Genomic DNA, 10535 nt, shown 5'->3' on the forward strand with positions numbered 1-10535 from the left:
TGAAGATTCAAGACATCTTGATTTGGAGTTAGTTGTGATGAACTTATAAATTTTACTATTTTCTTTATAGTCTGGTGGTTTGGCAAGCTTAGCCAAAGGCATGGGAATTTTTACCTTCTCCAATTCCTTTTCAAGGCTGCAAGCAGGACTATTTGTTTCTAACTTCATTTTCTTTTATGTTTCCTTCTCTGCTTGTTGCTTAGATTTTGATGTTTCTCCTACATATTTTGGAACAACCTGTAATGGTTCTTTACCTTTACCATTCACTTTTATAGTCTGGTACTAAATGCTCTGAACTGTCAAATTCAAAAGTGGAGTCCATTAATACAATGAGGTCCAAACATAATAACAAGTCTATCTTCTTGAAGATTCAAGACATCTTGATTTGGAGTTAGTTGTGATGGACTTATAAATTTTAATATTTTCTTTATAGTCTGGTTGTTTGGCAAGCTTAGCCAAAGGCATGGGAATTTTTACCTTCTCCAATTCCTTTTCAAGGCTGCAAGCAGGACTATTTTTTTCTGACTTCATTTTCTTTTATGTTTTCTTCTCTGCTTGTTGCTTAGATTTTGATGTTTCTCCTACATATTTTGGAACAACCTGTAATGGTTCTTTACCTTTATCATTCACTTTTATAGTCTGGTCCTAAATGCTCTGAACTGTCAAATTCAAAAATTGGCCCAGTTTCCAAATTCCAAACCTGACTGCAATTAACCTAACCATGTTAGACTCTGCTGGACATGAGCAGGGCATTTACTGTACACTCTTTCAATGCCCACCTGGTGTTCAGTGCGCACTGCGCAGAGTGGTGTGATGTTATTTAGTTGTGATGGACTTATAAATTTTACTATTTTCTTTATAGTCTGGTTGTTTTGCAAGCTTAGCCAAAGGCATGGGAATTTTTACCTTCTCCAATTCCTTTTCAAGGCTGCAAGCAGGACTATTTTTTTCTGACTTCATTTTCTTTTATGTTTCCTTCTCTGCTTGTTGCTTAGATTTTGATGTTTCTCGTACATATTTTGGAACAACCTGTATTCCTTATTATTCAGCAACATAGAGGATCGTCAAACCAAGCACATCAGTCTTCTTTGTTACACGGGACTTGAGAGGTGGGAAATACCTTTATCATAATTCTTTGTTTTCTGTTAAGATATTTTAATATGAGGTGAGCAATTCTTAGAATAACCCTGTTCCATCTTAATTGCATGGTACTTATGCTATTGCTCACATGAGGAGAAGTACTGAAAGATGAGAGGCCAATTTTTCAAATGAGGAACGATGGTTTCGCCCCTAATTCATCATGCTTTTGATCCATAAGCGAGTGGCTATAGACCTTAACTCTGCATTGGCTGATATAGATACCCAGTAACACGTTGAAGAGATTTAAATCTTATAACTTTTACAGCTAAAAACAAAGAATTTGCCACCACCTGTAGCTTCTCTGCGTCATAAGGAATATGGGCTTTAGGTAGTTGTTTTCGGACAGTTCAGTCCATTAATACAATGAGGTCCAAACATAATAACAGGTCTATCTTCTTGAAGATTCAAGACATCTTGATTTGGAGTTAGTTGTGATGGACTTATAAATTTTACTATTTTCTTTATAGTTTGGTTGTTTGGCAAGCTTAGCCAAAGGGATGGGAATTTTTACCTTCAATTCCTTTTCAAGGCTGCAAGCAGGACTATTTTTTTCTGACTTCATTTTCTTTTATGTTTCCTTCTCTGCTTGTTGCTTAGATTTGGATGTTTCAACTACATATTTTGGAACAACCTGTAATGGTTCTTTACCTTTATCATTCACTTTTATAGCCTGGTCCTAAATGCTCTGAACTGTCAAATTCAAAAGTGGGTCAGTTTCCAAATTCCAAACCTGACTGCAATTAACCTAACCATGTTAGACTCTGCTGGACATGAGCAGGGCATTTACTGTACACTCTTTCAATGCCCACCTTGCGTTCAGTGCGCGCTGCACAGAGTGGTGTGATGTTATTTAATTGTGATGGACTTATAAATTTTACTATTTTCTTTATAGTCTGCTTGTTTGGCAAGCTTAGCCAAAGGCATGGGAATTTTTACCTTCTCCAATTCCTTTTCAACTTTCCATCTTAATTACATAGTACTTATGCTATTGCTCACATGAGGAGAAGTACTGAAAGATGAGAGGCCAATTTGTCAAATGAGGAACGATGGTTTCGCTCATTTTAGAATAGCCCAAAATCCTCTGTTACACGGGACCTGAGAGGTGAGCAATTCTTAGAATAACCCAAAATTTTCTGTTACATGGGACTTGAGTGGTGGGAAATACCTTTATCGTAATTCTTTGTTTTCTGTTAAGATATTTTAATATGAGGTGAGCAATTCTTAGAATAACCCTGTTCCATCTTAATTGCATGGTACTTATGCTATTGCTCACATGAGGAGAAGTACTGAAAGATGAGAGGCCAACTTTTCAAATGAGGAACGATGGTTTCGCCCCTAATTCATCATGCTTTTGATCCATAAGTGAGTGGCTATAAACCTTAACTCTGCATTGACTGATATAGATACCCAGTAACATGTTGAAGAGATTTAAATCTTATAACTTTTACAGCTAAAAACAAAGAATTTGCCACCACCTGTAGCTTCTCTGCGTCATAAGGAATATGGGCTTTAGGTAGTTGTTATTGGACAGTTCAGTCCATTAATACAATGAGGTCCAAACATAATAATGGGTCTATCTTCTTGAAGATTCAAGACATCTTGATTTGGAGTTAGTTGTGATGGACTTATAAATTTTACTATTTTCTTTATAGTCTGGTTGTTTGGCAAGCTTAGCCAAAGGCATGGGAATTTTTACCTTCTCCAATTCCTTTTCAAGGCTGCAAGAAGGACTATTTTTTTCTGACTTCATTTTCTTTTATGTTTTCTTCTCTGCTTGTTGCTTAGATTTTGATGTTTCTCCTACATTTTTTGGAACAACCTGTAATGGTTCTTTACCTTTATCATTCACTTTTATAGTCTGGTCCTAAATGCTCTGAACTGTCAAATTCAAAAGTGGGTCAGTTTCCAAATTCCAAACCTGACTGCAATTAACCTAACCATGTTAGACTCTGCGGGACATGAGCAGGGCATTTACTGTACACTCTTTCAATGCCCACCTTGCGTTCAGTGCGCACTGCGCAGAGTGGTGTGATGTTATTTAGTTGTGATGGACTTATAAATTTTACTATTTTCTTTATACTCTGGTTGTTTGGCAAGCTTAGCCAAAGGCATGCGAATTTTTACCTTCTCCAATTCCTTTTCAGGGCTGCAAGCAGGACTATTTTTTTCTGACTTCATTTTCTTTTATGTTTCCTTCTCTGCTTGTTGCTTAGATTTTGATGTTTCTCGTACATATTTTGGAACAACCTGTATTCCTTATTCTTCAGCAACATAGAGGATCGTCAAACCAAGCACATCAGTCAATCATCAGATTACAGGGAAAAACCAGATAGAATATATTTCAATTTGCTTTTGGGTTTTAGCCAGCAAAGCTCACGGTTAATTCAGTTGATCTTGGAGTGGTGTTTATAAACTTCATCTATGTATTGGATTGATACAAATACTCACTAACATGTAGAATAGACTTGAATCCTGTTTTTTACATCCAACAGCTAAGAGTTTACTAATTCATCATGCTTTTGATCCATAAGTGAGTGGCTATAAACCTTAACTCTGTATTGACTGATATAGAGACCTAGTAACATGTTGAAGAGATTTAAATCTTATAACTTTTACAGCTAAAAACAAAGAATTTGCCACCACCTGTAGCTTCTCTGTGTCATAAGGAATATGGGCTTCAGGTAGTTGTTATTGGACAGTTCAGTCCATTAATACAATGAGGTCCAAACATAATAACAGGTCTATCTTCTAGAAGATTCAAGACATCTTGATTTGGAGTTAGTTGTGATGGACTTATAAATTTTACTATTTTCTTTATAGTCTGGTGGTTTGGCAAGCTTAGCCAAAGGCATGGGAATTTTTACCTTCTCCAATTCCTTTTCAAGGCTGCAAGCAGGACTATTTGTTTCTAACTTCATTTTCTTTTATGTTTCCTTCTCTGCTTGTTGCTTAGATTTTGATGTTTCTCCTACATATTTTGGAACAACCTGTAATGGTTCTTTACCTTTATCATTCACTTTTATAGTCTGGTCCTAAATGCTCAACTGTCAAATTCAAAAGTGAGTCAGTTTCCAAATTCCAAACCTGACTGCAATTAACCTAACCATGTTAGACTCTGCTGGACATGAGCAGGGCATTTACTGTACACTCTTTCAATGCCCACCTTGCGTTCAGTGCGCACTGCGCAGAGTGGTGTGATGTTATTTTCGATGCCACCTTGCGTTCAGTGCGCAGAGTGGTCTGACGTATGAGTTCCCTCGAAAAAAGAAAGAAAGATGATTCGGATCTAACAATTAACTTCCTGAATATGGATGAGCATGGCATTTAATGTAGACCCTTTCAATGCCCACTTACCGTTCAGTGCCAAGACACCATCCAGTGCGCAGAGTGGTATGATGTTTTTGTTGTTTTAGAGGAAAAACAAATGTGCCACACTTTTAAATTAATTGAGGATTACATGAATTAGCTTCTTAGGGTGAAAATTGTTTGGCAAGCTTAGCCAAAGGCATGGGAATTTTTACCTTCTCCAATTCCTTTTCAAGGCTGCAAGCAGGACTATTTTTTTCTGACTTCATTTTCTTTTATGTTTCCTTCTCTGCTTGTTGCTTAGGCATCTTTACTATTAGTCTCTGTTATCACCTCCTTATCAACCACCTATAGCTTCTCTGCGTCATAAGGAATATGGTCTTCAGGTAGTTGTTATTGGACAGTTCAGTCCATTAATACAATGAGGTCCAAACATAATAACATGTCTATCTTCTTGAAGATTCAAAACATCTTGATTTGGAGTTAGTTGTGATGGACTTATAAATTTTACTATTTTCTTTATAGTCTGGTTGTTTGGCAAGCAGCCAAAGGCATGGGAATTTTTACCTTCTCCAATTCCTTTTCAAGGCTGCAAGCAGGACTATTTTTTTCTGACTTCATTTTCTTTTATGTTTCCTTCTCTGCTTGTTGCTTAGATTTTGATGTATCTCCTACATATTTTGGAACAACCTGTAATGGTTCTTTACCTTTATCATTCACTTTTATAGTCTGGTCCTAAATGCTCTGAACTATCAAATTCAAAAGTGGGTCAGTTTCCAAATTCCAAACCTGACTGCAATTAACCTAACCATGTTAGACTCTGCTGGACATGAGCAGGGCATTTACTGAACACTGTATTCAATAGTTATTTAATAATTATTTTATTTTTATTTTTGAACTTATACGATCCATTTTGCAAAATATCAAAATTTCCCTGAGACCTGTTACGCTTTTACTTGTTCTGGTAAGATTAATTGTAATTTGTCTGGATAACCAACAAAAAACAATTTTTTGCATTTCATAATTAATCAAGATTCAAAGTCTGCATACAATCATGATGTCAGCTATGGCCGTATGTATGGATGTTAAAAAAATAGGAAGGTATAAGAGGCCAACAATTATGCTCGCCCACCAGTCAACTGGACTACCAAAATAAAAATTGAAGTAATTAACAATTTGTCCACCGGTCAACTGGGCCACCAAAAAAATTGAAGTAAACAATTATGTTTGCCCACTGGTCAACTAGACGACCATGACATACCACTGATATTTGATAAGAGACGGGACCTGAGAGGTGAGCAATTCTTAGAATAACCCAAAATTCTCTGTTACACGGGACTTGAGAGGTGGGAAATACCTTTATCGTAATTCTTTGTTTTCTGTTAAGATATTTTAATATGAGGTGAGCAATTCTTAGAATAACCCAAAATTCTCTGTTACACGGGACTTGAGAGGTGGGAAATACCTTTATCATTCACTTTCTTTAGGTTGATCTTCACGTTTGATTGGTATATAATTTGTATCTAAGAGCTTTTCCAAAGGGACCAGACCTCTACGAAAAGCATTTGTTTTCAACTTTCCATCTTAATTGCATGGTACTTATGGTATCGCTCACATGAGGAGAAGTACTGAAAGATGAGAGGCCAATTTTTCAAATGAGGAACGATGGTTTCGCCCCTAATTCATCATGCTTTTGATCCGTAAGTGAGTGGCTATAAACCTTAACTCTGCATTGACTGATATAGATACCCAGTAACATGTTGAAGAGATTTAAATCTTATAACTTTTACAGCTAAAAACAAAGAATTTGCCACCACCTGTAGCTTCTCTGCGTCATATTCCTAGGAATATGGGCTTCAGGTAGTTGTTATGGATAGTTAGTCCATTAATACAATGAGGTCCAAACATAATAACAGGTCTATCTTCTTGAAGATTCAAGACATCTTGATTTGGAGTTAGTGGTCTGACGTATGAGTTCCCTCGAAAAAAGAAAGAAAGATGATTCGGATCTAACAATTAACTTCCTGAATATGGATGAGCATGGCATTCAACGTAGACCCTTTCAATGCCCACTTACCGTTCAGTGCCAAGACACCATCCAGTGCGCAGAGTTGTATCATGTTTTTGGTTTTTTTGAGGAAAAACAAATGCGCCATACTTTTAAATTAATTGAGGATTACATGAATTAGCTTCTCAGAGTGAAAATATCTGTATTTGCTTTAATAGAAAAGGTTTGATGTATGATTTCTCTAATGATACAATTAACTTTTTAAATATGGAATACAATTACACTAGTATAATTATATTAATTAATGTAGTTAATACAATTGACTTGTATATGTTAATAGTGTTAATTTTTTTGAAATATATTGACATGTGTATAATTGAGGTTAATATAATACAATAATATTATTGTAAATAAATAATTAATTAACTAATTAATTAAAAAATAATAATAATGACTAAAATAATAAAAATAATAAATATATATTTACTTTTATATTTTAACCGTTAAAAGACTTTTTAACCGTTGCCTGTTCATATAGCCGTTTATATAGCCGTTGAAGGACCTGCATACTCTATTTAACGGATCGCTCAGATTTGTTTCTCAACTTGTCCTGACGATGAACCACACTAGTTGGTTCGAAACGCGTCGATAAATGATTCTCTATGTGATTTTGCTGAAATCTCTAACAATCAAGTATGGATCACAGAAGTCTAAACTCTTTAATGTGTATATATTAATAGGCACTTGAGTGCATGGTCATGCGGCTGGGGATGACGGTTTTCTCGCACCTGGTACGTTTCGCGCCTCATTTGTAGCGCTGCCCCGCCAGCATATAATGTATTAATTGAGGATTGATTGTGATGTGATGGTTGTACATTAATTTATATTGAATATTGGGCCTAATACAACTTCTTAAGGGGACCTCGCCTTCCCCATTTAAAAAAATATATATATATATATTAATAGTGTTAATTTTTTTGAAATATATTAATATAATTGACGCGTGTTATTGATTAAAAAAAAAGTCTAACATTTAATTTCCTAAATATAAAACACAAGTGTAGTTGATATAACATGTCTATATATTAATATTTCAATTTTTATTTTTATTAATAATTATATTATTAATTATGGAAAAGTAAATATTATTATTATTTTTAATTATTAATATTAATGTTTATTTCTTTAATATATAATATTAATGTTTATTTCTTTAATATTTATTATTATTAATCATTGATATTTTTATTTTTAAGTATAATTTAATTAAAAAGTTCAAAATAAATGATTGAATACAATGTTTTTAAAAATAATCAAAGAAGATAATATACATACAACTTTTAGGGGTTAGAAACCTGTTGAATAAGTTCTTCAATATTTTTTTTAATAAAAATTAAAATATGTTTTTCAATTTTTTTTAATAAAAATTAAAAAAATCTTGTTCAATGTTTTGGAACAGTGCCACTGGGTAAAGGGAAATTCAATAGTTATTTAATAATTATTTATTTTTATTTTTGAACTTTTATGATCCGTTTAGCAAAATATCAAAATTTCCCTGAGCCCTGTTACGCTTTTATTTGTTTTGGTAAGATTAATTGTTACGCTTTTACTTGTTTTGGTAAGATTAATTGTCTGGATAACCAACAAAAAACAGTTTTTCTGCATTTAGAATAGACTTGAATACAAATATCCATTAACATGTAGAATAGATTTGAATCCTGTTTTTTACATCCAACAGCTAAGAGTTTACTAATTCATCATGCTTTTGATCCATAAGTGGGTGGCTATAAACCTTAACTCTGCATTGAGTGATATAGATACCCAGTAACATGTTGAAGAGATTTAAATCTTATAACTTTTACAGCTAAAAACAAAGAATTTGCCACCAATAAGCAAGATTTCATGTATCGAACGAAAGGGTAAAGTAAATAGTTCTAGAGTATCCGACATCTAGATCAGTATATCAGATCTTTTTCATCTATACTATTCGTTAAGACAAAATCTTTTAAAGGAATACCACGGTTGAAATGCGTTATCATAAAAGAAGAAACCTTGCATTTCACGACAGAATGCAACAACACCCTTCGAGAAATTCAGAACATCTTGATATCATGGATAGATATCGCAAAATGTATTCCTCACTTTTTGACAATTCCTATTATCATATTCTATAAATACAATTTTACACCATACACTGTTGCATGCCTTCTCACGAAATATTTTTTATATAACATTGAAATAAGTATTCGTCCTCCATTGTATCTAGCGTTATGTGAGTAGATAAATTCACATTCTTATCATTTTTTTTTCTTTTAAAAAATGAGGTAACTTGCTGCATTACACATGAAACCATCTACATGTATAAAGGAAAAATACTAAAATGTTCTTTCAAACACATTATTCAAATAAAGTCCACATGGGGTAGCTCAAGCGGCAAGGGCCGTGGAAATGAAGTCTTACCGAACCGGAAGTCTTGGGTTCAAATCTTGGGCTACCCTTCCCCCGTAGAGGGGTACATAATGGACATGTAAATTGGAGAGTCCCACCCCAGCTTACAAAAAAAAAAACATTATTCAAATAAAAAATTCACATAAAACTATTCAAAACTTAAATTTCTTTCCTTTTTTCGCTTTTATACAATAACATGGTTGTTCTCTCCAAATAACATTCTTGTTTTCCCCTCTCTTGTTTATAGGTACCATAACTTTTGCGAATGTCTTCTTCTTATAATGATGAACATGCCCGAAGATACTATGCAACAAATAAAGAACGAATAAATGCACGTCGTCGTGAGCTTTATCAGGCAAAAAAAGGCATCAGAGAATGTCAAAAACACAAAAAACAGAAGGAAAACCAACATTCTTCGTCTGAAACGACCCACCCCGAAAACAATCCTCCTTTGCAATTATCAAACTCTTTATCTTCTCAGCAAACCTCTCAAACAAATACATCCATACCTCATTGCCCTAACCCCTCCTTCGCACATGCTTTCAACAACGTTTATACTAATGAAGCACATCGAGATTTCCGTGCAAAGATTGATAAACTTCCACCTAAATGCCCATGCTCCATTTGTCTTGAATCATATCCTGGAATACATATCCGCAATTCCAACCAAATGTATTGTTGCTCCAGATGCATCTCTGAAACAAAGGGTCATCGCTTCTCATTATCGAACAACATGGACCCTGGTCCTCAACCAGCTGTCCTTACATCTCTTTCACAAATAGAAGAAATGCTCATTTCTAGGGTTAACCCTATACTGCAGGTAACACATGCATGTGGTGGCCAATATAAATACAGTGGCCACACAATTTGTTTTCCTCAAGACATTACAAAAATCGCAAACATGTTGCCACAACGTGTTGAAAACTTGGACATTCTAATTGTCACTTGTCATAGTAATGACCATAAGGCTTATGATTTCATTGTCAGTAGACATCGCATTCTTGTTGCATTAGAATACAAATTGGCAGATGACCCATACTATAAGAATGCTCGTATTGATAACAATGCACTAGCATCCTTACCAGCAATCCCCACTGATGTCTCCTCCTCCCTTCGCCATTCCAATACTACAGAAATAACTGTCCACCTTTCACTTGAACCACCACATGAGCCCACCGAAGATTCTGCAAACCCATCCCTAAACCAAACATCATCATTCGTACCCATTATTCCTAATACAGATACAGAAATCCAAGAAATCCACCATTATTTACATGCTTACAACCACCAATCTAATACTACAATTGAACGGCCAACAATTGGCTTATCCCCAATTAATGAATATGCCAACAATTGGCTTTCCCCAATCAATGAATACAACACAGAAGGCCTACTCTCTATGGCTTTCCCCACCCTTTCCCCATAGGAGCTACAATGCCAAATCAACCAAGAATAAAAGCAGTGCAGTTACATGAATATGCACTTCATCTCATACGTTACTACGATAACAGATTTGGAAAGCACCCATGCTTTCGTTATTACATATATAATCTCATGATGCGACATCACAATCAAGCAACAACCTCGATTTCTGTGAAAAAGAACATCGCAGATAACTTTCCAATATCTATTC

This window comes from Pinus tabuliformis, chromosome J, assembly GCF_031772625.1.
Source record: "Pinus tabuliformis cultivar Carrire ecotype Pingquan chromosome J, CPIR1, whole genome shotgun sequence".
NCBI lineage: Eukaryota > Viridiplantae > Streptophyta > Pinopsida > Pinales > Pinaceae > Pinus > Pinus tabuliformis.